The following is a 16,726-nucleotide window of genomic DNA, read 5'->3' on the forward strand; positions in this document are numbered from 1 at the left end:
AGCAGATGCGCCTGGGAAACGTTCTACGCTGTAGGGAAACTCGAGCCAGGCGGCGGTGAGCGTCCCCGACCCCCCGTTGCCTGGAGTGACGGTGCCAACCAATGGCGTTGCCGCGCCTGAGGAGACGTTTCATGAGAGTGGGAGGGGCACTGTACTCCTGCTCTTAAAGGGCCAGAGGACCTGTTGCAGGGGGAGCAGCGTGTGCCCTTGCTTTGTGTGGAAGGGCTGACCCTCGTGGGTAGAGCTGGCTGGCAAGGGGGTGCAGGAGCCTTGGCTGTCTCCCCCTCCTCAGGGTCACATAGGGCCTGGGCCCTGTAGCATTTACTCTCTGACCTCACCTGAGGTCATCCATGCCCTGACCGTGGGCGACAAGACGTTGTCCAGCTGCAGCAATACCTGCCCCCTGGTTACTGGACGTACTGCCCATCAGCCGTGGCCATCTCTTTGTTTGTTTTCTGGAAGCAGATGCATCCCGCAGAGCTTTCGGAGACCCGCTGCAACGCTGCCTTTCATGGTTGACCCTGTACTGAACGCTTGGAACTTCTTGGTGAAAGAACAGCCCACTGCCGTGAGCTGCTGGCAGTGCAGAGCCCAGGAGACCTAGGCCGTGTCCACGCTAGAAACACTACTGCTGTGCCACTCTAGTGTAGACACCTACTACAGCGACAAAAGTAAATCGCTGTAGTAAATCCACCTCTGCAAGAAGCAGTAGCTAGGTCAACAGGACAAGGAGTAATGGTCTCAAGTTGCAGTGGGGGAGGTTTAGATTGGATATTAGGAAAAACTTTTTCACTAGGAGGGTGGTGAAACACTGGAATGGGTTAGCTAGGGAGGTGGTAGAATCTCCTTCCTTAGAAGTTTTTAAGGTCAGGCTTGACAAAGCCCTGGCTGGGATGATTTAATTGTGGATTGGTCCTGCTTTGAGCAGGGGGTTGGACTAGATGACCTCCTGAGGTCCCTTCCAACCCTGATATTCTATGATTCTAACAGAATAATTCTTCCGTCAGCCTGTGTCTCTCAGAGGTGTGAATTTAGGTCGACGTAACTTTCTAGTGTAGACCAGCCCAGGGTGGAGCAGTTTTGATTCCATCCGGTAGAATGCAGCAGTGTAGAAACACACTATCCAGCTCGTTACACGCCTATGCTTACACGAACATAGCTATGGTATAATGTTGGATAACCTACAACAAAGCCCAAGGTTCGATTTCTCACTGATCTGCTTTAAAGAAAATAAAAAGACCATCCCCAGAACCCAACCAACACCCTTTACCAATCAAGCGCTTGTGAATTATGTCTACTGCTGTAGCACCTGTTTAATTTTCATTTTGAGAAGTACAACAGCATAAAACTTAAATTTTAATATCTGGGTTATTACCAGGCACATAAATGAAATACAAATCTTCACAGAGTTAAAAGAAATCACCAGAAGGTGATGAATACTCCATATTCTGTTTGTCATTTTGGGAGGAAATTCAATGAAATCAGCCTAAAACAGAAGGGGATAATTCATCTGGCAACAGAGGGTGCTGTTGCCCATGCATTGCAACTAAACAAGACTCCCCTGATCTTCAGTATCATTGTGATGTTTAAAAACCATATGCTCCTCATTCCTCCTGGTGTTATTCAATGTAATCAGCATTTTGAATGACATGTGGAGAGAAGCTCAAAATATCCAGAAAAGTTATCCTCTCTCAAATACATGCAAATAGATGGATGGATGTTCACTGTAAATGAATTTGTGGCTGGTGAAAGGTGTCTGACAGCCCGAACAGCCAATTTGCAGAGCGGGCAGAGTAACAGCCACGGCAATGCAAGGCTCCCCCATATTCCTGCTGTTGTGCCTCGGCCCTGCAATTGAAGTAACCTATAGAGCTGAGAAAGTGGCATGATCCCAATCAACTATCCAGCCTTTGCTAATACAGGTGTCCATCAGTGCCCAATGTGGATGGTGGTTTCTTGTGATGCCTGATAGTCACTCTACTTGGAGCTGGACTGAGATCCACAAAACCCATATTTCCCATAGGCCCCTGAATCATAGAAATGTAGGGTTGGAAGGGTCCTTGAGAGGTCATCTAGTCCAAGCCCCCATGCAGATGTAGGATTAAGTATACCTAGACTATCCCTGACAGGCGTTTGTCTAACCTGTTCTTAAAAACCTCAAGTGGTAAGGATTCCACAACTTTGCTAGGTAACCTGTTCTAGAGCTTAACCACCCTTTGAGTTAGAACATTTTTTCTAATATCTCACCTAAATCTCCCTAGCTGCATGCTAAGCTGATTGCTTCTTGTCCTACCCTCAGTGTACATGGAGAACAATTGATCACCATTCTCTCTAACAGCCTTTTACATATTTGAAGATTGTTATGTCCTCCCCCTCCCCCCCCCATGGCCTTCAGAAAGTGACTTCTGGTCACTCCCATGTATCTCTGGCACATAACCCTTTTCTGCTTGCCCACATGCAGTATTCTAGAAAAGCATGTTCTGGTTGGAATAGGTTCGGTATATGTCTGCACTGGTGGAGACAATTACACTTGATGCTTTGTTCACTGCTGGATTGCTACATGAGCTACAGTGTATACTCATCATAGAAAGTTTCCTGTTGGCTCTGATTCTATCCAGAAAGGTACATGTGGCTTGGGTGTGGGCTTCTGATTTCAATGGAAGTCTGCAGCCTAAATATCTTTGTGGATCTGGGCCCAAATAGCTAATTCAGTATTTCCAGAGCTGATCTGGCAGGAGCTATAGTGTTTCCTGAGCACCTTGTAATTTATTGTGTAATTTGCAGGGTGATGGTTTCTGAGGAGTGGGAGAGGGAATAAAGCCTTTGTAGGTGAGCCTGAGTTATCTTCCCCCATGATTTTATTTCCCCCCAAATTCTGGCCATTTGGTACAAGCTGGTACAAAAATTCTTGCTTTTTATGGGAGCTGATCCAACTTTCATTAAAGTCAATCGGAGTTTTTCCAATGGGAGTTGGACCCTATGATTCAGGGCTAAAAGTCATCCTTGGAAAGGATGGTTAAGCAGCAAGAAAGAATGATACATGCCACTGGAAGTAAGGAATCTCCCCTCTTTTGCACATATTTAACTGTAACATTGTCTTTTGAATTTCCATTAAACAACATCAATTCCTAGAGACTGGCTCCAACGCCCTTTGAAGTCAATGGGAAGACTCCCTTCTCTTCTCTTTCCTTCATGCCACTTTTTCTTTGTCTGCTGCAGCCAACATTTTGATGCATGCATGTCTCTGTCTGTTCCATCTTTCCCTTTTTCCTGCATTGTATCCTCTCTTCTGGCCCCTCTCTCCGCCCCTCCATTTCTTTCTCTTTCATCTTCTCATTGCCCTCTGTGTGGTGCAATATGCAGGTCTCACATTTTAAACATACAGTGGGTAGATAGATCATCAAGCAGAATGAGCACACACTGAGCTATTTTGTGTCAAATTCTTTTACACACTGGCATGTTGCATTTCAGAGAAGGGCCTTTAGAATATTTTGCTCTCTCACTTAATAAAATAATAATAATAATGGTTTGCTGTTAAATAGCAGCTTAAAAAATAGAGGAACATAAATACAGCCATACTGGGTCAGACCAATGGCCTATCAAGTCCAATATCCTGTCTTCCAGCAGTGGCCAGTGCCACATGCTTCAGAGGGAATGAACAGAACCAGGCAATTTTGAGTGATCCATCTTGTGTCATCCAGTCCCAGGTTTTGGCAGTCAGAGGTTTACCCAGAGCATGGGGTTGCACCCTGACCAGCTTGGCTAGTAGTCATTGATGGCCCTATCCTCTGTGAACTTATCTAATTCTTTTTTGAACCCACTTATACTATTGGCCTTCACAACATCCCCTGGCAATGAGTTCCACAGACTGACTGTACACTGTGTGAAGAAGTGCTTCTATATGTTTGTTTTAAATCTGCTGCCTATTAATTTCATTGCGTGATCCCTGATTATTGTGTTATGTGAAGGGGTAAATAAACTTCCCTAGTCACTTTATATTAGGGAATCCTCATGACAACCTAGTCTAGGAAACATGCTGTCACTGCTATTTTATAGGAGGGTAAATTGAGGCACGAGGCAGTGATGTGACTTGCCCACAGCTACACAGCGAGCCTGTACCAGAACTGGAATGAGAATCCTGCGAGTCCTTAGTCAGTCTCTTCCCTATCAGGGAAAAAATTCCACCGAGAACTATGCAAATCCTTACTGCCCCAGTGTAAACATTCCTTCAAACGGGATTTTTATGGCTATTATCCCGACTAGATGCTATTTCCCAGGATCAGCCAGTCAGACAGAGTTTGGAAAGTCTATTGATCAGACCACTATTGCCAATCGAGGTCTCATTTCAAATGTTTACAGCCGCAGCATGTCCTGATGGCCTGCACTTGTGCAGTTTCCGGAGTTGCCGGCATTTTTCAAGGCAGGCACTGGGACTGTTTTAATGCCATTCCAACAGCTGAATTGCTGCCATTTCATATGCCACTGTGATGTGTAAATTATTAACAACTATTTGAGACTTTCCCTGCGCACAACAAGACAGAATAGACTGGAAGAAAAGACCAAAAAGGGTTTCCAGGTCAAATCTTTTGACATGCAATAGATGTAGGTCTCCTCTGGATGGAATCCTTTGCTACCGGAAACTTGTTTCCTCTTCATACAGCAAAATACTACACTTTTTGGATGTCTTGTGTTGTTCTTTACGTTTAGTTTGAAGGACACTGTGCAACAATTAGAGTTTACTATCAATGGTATTTGCAATAGTCTAAGGGCCATCCATGGGTGCTCAGTTCTGTCCGTGTATGTGCCCCCTAAGCATGGATTCAGAACTGCTCAATGTAGGCCCTATGGTGCTGAAAACTAAAGGGTTCTCCATTAGTTCAAGAAGTAGAGGTCTGTTGTTTTGTAGCAGTGGGGTGCAGGTTCTAGTCCCATGACGGTGCTAGATTGGAATTTAAACTCCTGTCATTCTTGAAGAAGGGTTTGTCTAATTAAGTGAGTTTGCAATGAACTGGCTGGCGTGTGTGTGAACCAGTGCACTGTACTGGATGGAATTTGAACTGCTCAACTCCGTGTCCAATTTCCTGTGCTTCTAAGAGCTAGGAGAGCTTTTCCTTTAGCCCAAGTGGTAGGGGCCTGGGCTTTGGGAGGATCTGAGTTCCCGCCGCAAATTTCGGAGTGGCTCTCTTGCAATGTCAGCTCTCACAATTTTATCCCAATTTGCACAATAATTGGTGTTCTTCTGAAGCCCCAGTTCCTGTAGCCATGTGAACGTGAGAAGCTCAGCTTTCATTTAAAGTAGGTTTCTTGCTCTCGGGGCTGCAGAGAAAATTTTAAAAATGTGCCCCAAGTGAACTCTAAGGGCCTAAAAAGGTAAAGAAAAAATTCCAAATGTACATTAAAAACTCCCTATCTTTAACCCCATCTCATGATTTTGGGGGCATCTGCCTGACTATTTTGGGGGGGTCTGTGGTTGGCAAATCTGATCTTGTGCAACCCTGTGACTGCCATCCAGGCGAATGTATCGATAGGAATTTTGGGGTTAGCAGAGGGGTAGAATGTGACTGTAACCAGGAGATGGGTTGAGCAAGTGGTCAGCGGTTTGCCAGAGCAGGACTTTCCTCACAGCCCAGTCTGTTTCTGAGTGTCTGTTTCGTTTTTTAAAAAATTAAGTGTCGAGCCCTTGGAAGAATACCTATCCTTCTCATGAAATCCAGCATGTGCCTGGGAAAGGATTACAGTGAGATTGGATTCAGAGTAACAGCCGTGTTAGTCTGTATTCGCAGAAAGAAAAGGAGTACTTGTGGCACCTTAGAGACTAACGAATTTATTTGAGCATGAGCTTTCGTGAGCTACAGCTCACTTCATCAGATGCATACCGTGGATGCATCTGATGAAGTGAGCTGTAGCTCACGAAAGCTCATGCTCAAATAAATTCGTTAGTCTCTAAGGTGCCACAAGTACTCCTTTTCTTTCAGTGAGATTGGAGACGCTCAGACATAAAATTTAGAGAGAGCACAAGAATTGCCTAGGGGAGGTACCAGTTTCTTAATCCCCTCTCTCCACCAGGGGACACCACTCTCTTCCCCCTTCGCATCATTCTCCCACCACTCTCATGCCATTCATATTCATCCTGTTTATAAAAGAAAAACCAGCTTTATTACAGCGGCTCTCTGCTTCAGCCACTTGGGGCATGGCGGGGTCCACAGGCAGCCCTGTTATTTGCACATCCGTAGGGCCAGCTCTGATGTGGATAAATAGAAATGAAATGTAAAGGATAATACAGCGAAAGAGGAGAATAAATCAGTGTCCAGCTAAACCATCTCAGAAAGAACACAGCCGAGATTCTAAATGGCTGTATACACTGTGGTTTTGTCCTTAGATCTGCTCTTGTTTCACAGACAGGCAAACTGCTCCATGGTTTTAAATGTTAATCATTTTCAGGGGGTAAGGTGGGGGTTGAAAATATAGGAAATACTTTAAACTGGGGGTGCAAATCCCTTGACTCACCAAATATTTTCAGGAGGAAACCACAGTGAGAGATGCTGGGGCTTTGCAGAGATTTTATTCTGATTAAAAATATGTTGTGGCTTTGAACGTTTCTCTTTGCACGGGTTTTTTTAGGGAGGGGAAGTGGGGAGGGGCTGCTCCATAAGTTTCACAGAGGCTCTATAACCAAGGTGTCTAAGTGATGCCTCCGGTTGGGGCATGACTTGTCCAGCTGAGAGTCTTTGATGGTTGACTGACCCATCTCTCTGGTTCAGGATAGTAGTAGCTCAGTCGCTGCCCTTCCAGGGTTTTAAAGTCCAAGAAAACAAGGGCAAACTATAAACTCAAGATCATGGCCAGGGGTTTGTGTGGCCGGTCTTCTTTGACTGTCTCCTGGATTCAGTTGTCTTCTCTACCAGGAGGCTCTTCTAGGTAGCAGGTTGTCCCAAGCTTCAGTCTCAAACCAGGCTTCCCTCCCTGAGAGCGAGGTGGAAATCTGAACTTGGCCCTGATCTGCCCTGAACTGGGCTAGACTTTCTCCTTTTACCTCCACTCTCCACACCTGACACTGGCTGCGGTTGTAGCATGGCAGGGTCAACTGTGTCCACAGGCTTTTTCCTTCTCCCTCTTGTCCACAGTGTGGCACTCACCTGCCTCATTAACCCTATCGCTGCCAGCGTGGGGTCTGTCAGCCCCATCATAGGCTCTCTTATTCCTTTACCTTAATAACACTCTTCTCCTTCAGTTCTGGTGCATTTATGTAAATGTTCTCAGCTAAATGGAATCTCAGTGCAGAGACACATTCACAGCTTCACATTAACAAGCACAAATACAAATTAAACACAGTCACATGAAGGGACAGATGGATCAGAAGCAACAGAGAGAGAGAGAGAGAAAAAAAGAAAGAGAACATAACTTCCTGCCATCTATTTTCTTGGAAAGCTGCACTAGATTCTCACATTTAATGTAGGGAAACCTAACTAGGAATGGATTGTATGTCAGAAACCTTCTTTGGCTGGGCCGGTGAGAAAAGATCTACTGCAGACAATGCCCCAGATTGATTATTCTACATAAACAGAATTCACTGGATGATGTCAAGCCCAAACTGGGCAAGCAGGCAGCAAAATTGTGTGTGTCCTGCCTGTACACATAAAATAACTCCAGGGGGATATGACATCCTGTACCTGAGCTGCTGGATGGAAAACAAATCAACCAACAATTCTGCTCTTGGGCCCCAATTCAGGAAAACATCCCTGTTCAGGGAGGGATGCATGCATTTAATTTTAAGCATATGTTCAATTCCTAGTAAAGTCAATGGGACTTAAGCATATGCTGATATACTTTCCAGAATTGGGACCTTACAGAACTTCTGCCAAAGACCAAAAGAATCTGTTGACCAGTGAGGCCCATATTTCCATTAGGTCTCTAAAAATATATTCCCAAGAAGAAGGGGCACATCTGTCATGTGTACAAACCGAGAAGCAAGGCATAAAGGGTTCGGATTTGGGCCCACAGGATTGTAACTGTGCAAAGAGATGGGCCTATAATTTTTGAGGATATATTAAAGGAGTCTGTTTGAAACTGTATCCCTGAATAGATAGAATGGGCCACTCTATATTCAACTGATGATTTCTGTTTTTCTGCGGTTGAATTTTTGTTCTAACAGCTAGTTTGTAAACTAGCATATTCTGAGTCCTCTACAAAAAAGGCAGCCCCAGGTACTTCTGTGCTTCTCGTATGAAGCTCCAAAAAGATTCCTGCCTCTCAGCTAATCAAATGGGTTCGCAAAGAGTGTAGCTTCTTTGTTGAGCTGCAAAAGGGGCCATTAAGCTTTGAAGCACTCTCCCCCAACAAATAGCCAGTCATGCACAAAACCAAGCAATTGGTCACACAATCAGAAAATATCATCTGCCATTTAACTGTAACTCAGCACTTTCTGATGGAAAAAATCTTAGGTGAAATTGCGTGAGAGTACGTTCAAAGCTTAAAATATGCGATATAGGCACAACTAACTTGAACTGGCCTACCTGTTTCATTTCAGGTTTGCTTAAAACTTTGATCTCCCTCTTTTATTGACAATAAGCATTTTTATTTTATTATGTATAGTTTGTGAGGACCAGCTGCATGCTCAGAGCACATGGGAGATCTGAGCCCAGCTCTCACTGTATTGTCAACATAAGGCCCTGATCCTGCAGTCAAATGCACACTTCCATAGCATAGCAATACGCACAAATGGACAGATTCTCAGCGGGTAACATCGGCTTAGCTCCTCTGAAGCTTCTTGAACTATGCAAATTTATACCAGCTGAGGATCTGGACCAGCGAGCCGGAGTCTCCTTTTTCACCAATCGAAATAGGCTTCGAAGGATTTGATTTTTTATTGGTAAATGTTGATTTCAACGTACACACACAAACTGACAAAAATATTTCCGTCTACAATAATTGAAATGTACAGCTACACAAAATAAGAAAAACGCTGCTGGAGAACTATTATGAGCCATGCAATATCTGCTGCCTTTCTTAATGTCCAGCTCCTGGAGTCATGTTATTACAGGAGAACCTTCGCTTTTCATGTTATAACAAAGCAAAATTCGAACCCATGTCATGGCTGAGGAGAAAAAACTCAAAAAACAGAAGACAAAAAGAAGATCCTCACATTTAATTATTTTAAGTCAATCTCATGATATTCTGGGAGCCTGACTCATAATTTTGAATGTCTTGGGTTAGCAATACTGGTATTTGACAGATGTAGAAGCCCTGAGGACAATGTGATGTCTCTGCTGCTAGTAAAGATACTTATGAAAGGTCCCGTGCTTAAACATGGAGGGCGAAATTCTTGTCTTGCCAACCCTCTCAATGCAATTTGTCGCAGTTTTACTGTGAGTTGAGCATTGATTTTCTTTATTTAATTTAACTTCATTATATTTTTATGTACTACCTGCATACTATGATGACAAGCACCTTAGAAATGTGATAGATTGACAACATAGTGCATTCATTTAGATGATAGATAGGGAGAAAATGCAGTGTGTTTGTTTAGAAGAAAGCAAATAGAGTCGCTTATTTTACATAAGGCAGCATAGGACAAACACGGTCCCTGCCTGAAAACAACAAAACACATGAATAAAAAGATTAAAGAGTTTAAAAGAGAAATTTTACTTCCCATAACAGCGTATTGGCAAAATGTTACATTTCCCTTTAAATTAAAACCATGTGCTAGCCCCAAAAGCACTGGTTGTAAGAAATATACTGAGCCCAAAGGTTATACAAGAATATAGACTTCATTTTTATATTGGCTCAACTCAACAGAAATTTGAAAAGACTGTACTGTTTTGGGGCATGTCGTCCCCTAGCTGGTTTAGATTTCACTTAAATAATCATTATTATGATGATTAGCATAGTTTTTTTAAAAGCAGTTGAGCCACAAACAAACGAAAGCACAAATCGTGCCATTCCAGCATGGATGAAAACACCGTTTAAAGTTTCGTTCCACCAGCCTCCCATCTCTGAGGCCAAATGCGTTTGATTAGATAGTTCCGGGAGGTGATATCAGCCTGAGTGACAGCCATCTATTCCGGATTCTCACTATGTTGACTTTGAACTTCCATCAGCACTAGGAATTCTCACTCTCTCTTTTAAGAGATTCAATTTAATGGGGGCGCATTAGACAAATCATTTGAATTACAGTGTTTGGGCCGGTGGCTTGTAAGGAGTTCAGGGACTTTATCTCCACATATTTTATCAAAACCAGATGTGGCAACAGGCAAAAGTTAAACCGAACAAGCACAAGGATGGGCTGATGAGGAAAAGAAGAGGACCAGAAAATACAGCTTGCCTTACCTGTGTGACTCATTTGACTCTGGTATGATCGTGTAAGTAGTGAGCCAAGATTTCAGACCACGTGACAATGGTAAGCAAATACATCGCTGCTCACATAACATTGGGAACATCAAACTGACAATTCATTTTTGGGGGAAGCTTAGAGGTTGATGATAATTAGCAAAAATCACTGCATTCTCCTCTCCAGTCAGAGTCAAAGCTGTCACTTCCTCTGCAGCATTAGACAGATGATGTGCAATAACTGAGGGGCCCAAGATTCACTTTACACTAGCCCGTTCCAGGAGAAAATTGAACTGCAACTTCAGTCCAAAGCCTCTGATTTGGTATTTCCTGTGTTGGCAAAGAAGTTCTCTCAGTTTTATGCCATGCAGAAGAACTTAAAAGTGATAGCTGGCAAGTTCTTCTTCCAGAATCTGGCCTGGTAGACATGGCAGAGGGTTGCTAATATGTAACTGATACACTCTTTCAAGGGAAGAATATATTATTCTGCCATTTCCTTGCTATTTGGCTTCAAATCTTGAATCAGAGGAAGGGATTGGGGTAGCTATTATTTTACTTAAAATGGGAAGATAGGCAGGCTAGTGATTATGAGCCAGCTCCTCAGCCACTGAAAATCAGCCCCATTAAAGATTTACACCAGCTGAAGACAAAGCCCTGGCTGGGACGATTTAGTTAGGGATTGGTCCTGCTTTGAGCAGGGGGTTGGACTAGATGACCTCCTGAGGTCCCTTCCAACCCTGATATTCTATGATTTTATGATTCTATGACCCTATATTTATAGCAAGAATCTACATGAAAAGATACTGTCTCTTTAAAGCTTTCTCAGCTTTTGACTTTCAAATTCCATTTGGCTATGTTCTTTTGATATCATTTTATTTTTTTAGATTCCCCTGTGATCTTCCAGGCATCATCCTGATGTCTATTTTTAACACATGCCTTCCTTCTAAGAAATCAAACACCCCACACCTGGGAGTAGATCCCATTGGTAAGTGCGTGGGTAGGGGAGGAAAGTAGTGAATCTTTATGAAGTCTTTGAGTTTATGCTGAGTCTCCTTGCATGACTTGTCTTCCAGCATTAAAAAGATGGTGATATGTCACCTAGACCTAAAGGAATAATGAGTCAGACAGAATTATTTTTGCTTTCCAACAATTGCTATCAATCAGGGAAGAGGTGGGAGTGTGTCCTGTGCTTTTGCAGATCCTGGCATTGGGTTTATACTTGAAATGCTTACACTATTCTATTGAGCTCTTCTAGAGAAAGCAAGCCCCATGCCATTTCTTTTATTCTACTTAAAGATGCCGCTTGTAGATAATCAGACAATTTATGGCCAGCCTTATAGAGCTTAGCAGCTGGCTGCTTAAAATGGAGGGGCTCTAAGAATCTTCCAACTAGCTTTTTATTGTTCTCCAGCTTCAGTCTGTGGACAAGGGGCCCTGGGCAAGGGCAGCCGTTTACAGTGCTGGCAAATTCCAAAGCTAACAGGAAAACAATCAATTTATCACCCAGGGCAGTTGGTTTCTTCACACGGAACTGAGAGTTTACTATGGTCTGGAACCACAGAAATCAATTTTAGTCAGTTTTACGTTACTAGCTTTTTCCAACTTTGTAGCTGAAAATAAAGTCTGCTCAGTAGAGTTTAGGCCTGTTTCTGCAGCAGAAATTAGACTTCTGTAACTGAAGGGAAAGGCCAGGATGTTGTCGAGACAAATGGAAACCTATTTAGGATTTTGTCAGAAACAAAATAGGGCCTTGATCCCGCATTGTGAACCACATGGACAGACCCCCTCAAATGGCATAGAGCCCCACTGAAACCAGCATGAGCACAAGGGATGCAGGATTGGGATGTAGATTTGGAAACTTGAAAACGATCAATAGCTGCCCAGATAGCTTCTGTGCCTTGTTACTGACCATTTCAGAATCTGCACATATTTTTGTAAATCATTCATGATCTTAAGCACTTCTTAATTCTCCTTTAAGTCCTTTTTATGTTTTTGTTTTTTTCAGAACATTCTTGGAGATGAGCATGGCTAGTTAGAAATATGTAGTCTGAGTGATCCCCAGTCAGCTGTATGGCACCACAATGGCTGCTCTCTTTGTTGATCTACCAGGGATTGAACCGGGGAACCTCCAGAGCTGAAAGCAGGAAATGCTGCAGCCTGATCTAAATAGCCAACCTTCTGTAATAATTATATCCTCTAAAGACTGGCATAGAGGGGGAACTATAAAGCACATTGATTGGAGAAAGAAAAGGAGGACTTGTGGCACCTTAGAGACTAACAAATTTATTTGAGCATAAGCTTTCGTGAGCTACAGCTCACTTCATCGGATGCATTCAATGTATGCATTCAATAACAAAATAAATTGGTTAGTCTCTAAGGTGCCACAAGTCCTCCTGTTCTTTTTGCGAATACAGACTAACACGGCTGCTACTCTGAAATCTGTCATTGATTGGAGAGTTACAGCAGCAAGCTCATTAACAGTAAAACAAGGGCAGGTAAAATGTGTGATGACTTGAGATAAAAGTTCTGTGCTTGGTTTTTTTTAACTCATTTATAGTTTGTAAATAGTTAAGAAATGTCCAGGCTTAATACTTCCGCGCCATTCCTTCGCTGAATCACAAGCAGAGGTGCTAGGCCTTGCCAACTACTGAATGCATATTTCAGAAGGCAAAGTGCTTTATTTTTGCATGATATAAAATATGACCAAGTCCAGACGTGGCGATCTTTGCAAATGCAAGAGACAAATGATGATAAAAAAACACCCCCACACCCCCACACCCCCACACTGCAGAGGTGAGCTTGAACTCTGAGCAGCTAAATCCCATGGGAGGCCACGACAGAGCTTCCAAACGCGCAGACATCATGGACTCCAAAAGCAATGGAGATCCTCCAAAGCCGACTATGGGTGTGATTTCTTTTCAAAAGCCCTCAGCATTGACCTAACTCAGCTCCCACTGAAGTCAATGGGTGCTTTACCACTGACTTTGATGGGAAAAGAGTTCAGCTGATGATGAGCACTTCTGAAAATTCCATCCTAGATTTCCCTCGGGGAGAATGCCCTTTGAACAGCCCCATGTCCTAACTCTCGCCTCTCTTCTGAACACAGTTCAACAGCAGCGCATGGTAGAGAGAGGTGGTTCCTCAGACACGGGCCTTGAAAACTGGTGTTAAATTCTGCTTTATTTAGGTCACAAGTGAAACGCCATTTGTAGACGTTTCCCTTCGTCCCCAATGAAAAATGACCTGCAGCACCAATCTGTGACAGGAGATAGGTATCTGAAGGCCATAAACTGCTGCTCAGTAGAGAAATAATTTAGTGTGGCCGAAGGAGCTCTCACTAGGAGGGAGGGGGTGAAAGGAAGCAATGGAAGACGTTGGTTGTGGATGAGGGTAGATCTGCTGGTGAGACCAGCTAGATTGTTCAACAGTTTCTCAAGGGAAGTTGTGGAGTCCTCAGTACGGTACTTCAGTTGTTTGAAACTGGACGGGATAAAGTCTGGGAGAATGTACTGAGAGGAGTGATCTTACGACCTCAGGAGGATCTATGAGGCATATTCTGTTTGCCCTGCTCCTATAAGTAGTCCCATCGACGATGGGTCAGTGGAGTGAGTGGATGAGTAAAGAAAGCAGGATTTGACCCTAGATGATGAACAGGTCTTTCCCATCCCTAATTTCTATGTCCCCGTTCTCTCCTGTCGGTCTTGGACACAAAGCAGCTTTTGATAATTCAGGCAGCACTAGTTCAAAGCATAATACTGTTTGCGAATTTCAGTTTCATACTGGGGAATGATTCAGAATGGGAAAAAGCCGATAATCTGTATCACACAGGCTTTCATCTGCTTCAGCACCATTTGATGAGTCACTTGGAAATTACTTTTGCTCAGATGCCACCCTTTGCAGAGATGTTGTTTGTGATTGGAAATGTACTGAGCACAAGCCCTGAGTGAACTGGCAGAAAACAAGTATCAGGCTGTGGGTAGAGTAAATCGATTTGGGTGTTAGCAAACTAAAATCTAGGGCCACACACTGGCATGACTCACATGGCTATGAGGGGGGCATAGGAAGGGGGAAGAACCTGCAGGAGAACAGAGCACGATGTAACCTTAATGTTCCTTTGCATGATAGGTGAGGAGCCCAGTGGATGCACTTTGGGATTCATCGATTATAAGGTCAGAAGTAGGGTGACCAGACAGCAAGTGTGAAAAATTGGGACAGTGGGTGGGGAGTAATAGGAGCCTATATAAGAAAAAGACCCAAAAATCGGGTCTGTCCCAATAAAATTGGGACATCTGGTCACCCTAGTCAGACGTGACCACTGTGGTCCCCTAGTCTGACCTGTACAACCCAAAGGGAAATGTCCCAAAGGGAATGAGACGTGCGTTATACTCTAAAACCAGGACACAGAGCACTTTACCAAACAACTTAGAAACATTGCCGCATTGCAATACACTCATAATGAGTCGAACCAGAACTACGGGTACAAATCACCTCAAACCGAGAGTGTTGGATGAAAGTTCATTCAGCTTGAGTCCATCTAAAATAATAACCCTTATAAGCACTACGCATGATACATACAGTACCCAAGTACTGTACGTATATGCTAAGTATTTTATCTCAAATTAATTATATTAAATATTAAGAGAGACTGTCTAGGAAGTATTTGTGATCTGACTATAAGCAGGAGTTGATTATAGGAAGTAGGATATGTTATTGCAGGGGTTACCAGATGGCGCTGTTACACATAGACATGACCATTCTTTTTCTTAGTCTGCGAGCAAGTTTTTAGTCTTTGAGAAGCTGCAGAATTATGATTAATTTTATTAGTTTGCCCTCTGTCCTATTTTCTATATTTGGAGGCTACTATTGGGACAGAGATTCCTGGAAATTGGGCACTAGTGTGTGAGCTGAGATTTCTGAGTGAGGGGATTGGCTGTATGCTGTTTGTGATTGTCTCTGTTCCAGGACTGGTGTGTGTGTGTATGTGTGTAAAGAAAGCAAATTATACTTAGAATATACTCAGGATATATTCCTCCACTGGGAAGCCAACCTACAAGACCCCAGACATCAGCAAAGGGTGAGACTGGTGTCAGAAAGAGAACATTGGTGACACTGGAAGAAGGCATGGCACCCACTCCTCATATGACTCCCGGCCTAGCTTTGTGCATGTGAATTTCAGAGCAACTTTGGTGCAGCTTCCAGAATTCAAGGTGCCCATCTGAACTGTACCACCGAACCTTCTGAAGTTTAGTCGTCACTAGCTGAACTTTCATCCTACTTTACAGAGACAGAGCAAAGCTTTCAGCATGGAGAATGAAGCTGTAGTTCTTTGGTAGAAAAAAGAGATACAAGCAGAGAGCTGACTAGTGGGGAGTGAATAATTAAAAGGCAGAATGTAAAAATAAACAGAAATAAGAAAAGAGAATTTCTGAAATAAAATATAAATCCACAAACCAGATTTTTTTTTCTGGAAAAGCAAAGGGCTCTGACCCATGCTATCTCAGTGGATATTTCACTCTCCAGCCAGCGCTTTGCATGAAAATTCAATGGGAAAGGGTGGAAAGTCATTCTTTTCAGAGACACTGTGTGAAAGAGCATTGGAGGGAATAAAAACTTTAGCACTAATCAGTCAAAAACCTGACATAAACGTGAATGCATTTTGTGAGTGATTGGTGTCTTCTGTTCCAGTAAATTCCTCCTTCATCAGAGTGCTTAACTGGCAGTCTCTGTTTTAATAGGTGAGCCTAGGGTAATATTGCAACATTGGGTCAAAGTTTTAAAGGACCCCCCACCTGTCCTCCATTCATATCCAGGCAAATCTACACAAACAGACACCTCCATGCTTCCTATTTAAGCACTTGTGCATTCAAATGATAGACTCCAACAGCAAAGAGAATTGTGCATGTAATTTTTTTCACCTGAGCACAGTTGATAATGTCTGAACAGTGAGTGGGCAGTATGTGTGTGTGTATAAATGAAGGCCGCTCTTTGAAACAGTTTTACATTATGTTCCCACTGTGTCTTGAGTGCCTTCTAGTGGTAGTCCTAATTACACTGCTTAGCTCAGTCAAATGATGAGGATAATCATACTTAACAATAATACTTAACAATAATATATCTTTGAAGGATGGGTCAGAGTTCAATCAATAAATTAATCCTCATCACACCTTTGTGAGGTAGATGGTTAAGTACTATCCACATTTTAAGGCGCAACAGATCAGAGCTGGTTGCTCTGAGTGATAGTGAGTAGGTGTATCCTTTTACGGTAAAACTTTCATTAATAGACCTTTTTTCTGCAAATCTAGTCATTATTGCTACATATTTACTGAATAGCTTCACCAAATAGTTTTCAGCCTGTTTCTTTCGCATGGACTGAATAGTTGTTCATTATTCACATTGCATG

The sequence above is a fragment of the Eretmochelys imbricata genome, chromosome 10 (genome assembly GCF_965152235.1).
Source record: "Eretmochelys imbricata isolate rEreImb1 chromosome 10, rEreImb1.hap1, whole genome shotgun sequence".
Taxonomy (NCBI): Eukaryota; Metazoa; Chordata; order Testudines; family Cheloniidae; genus Eretmochelys; species Eretmochelys imbricata.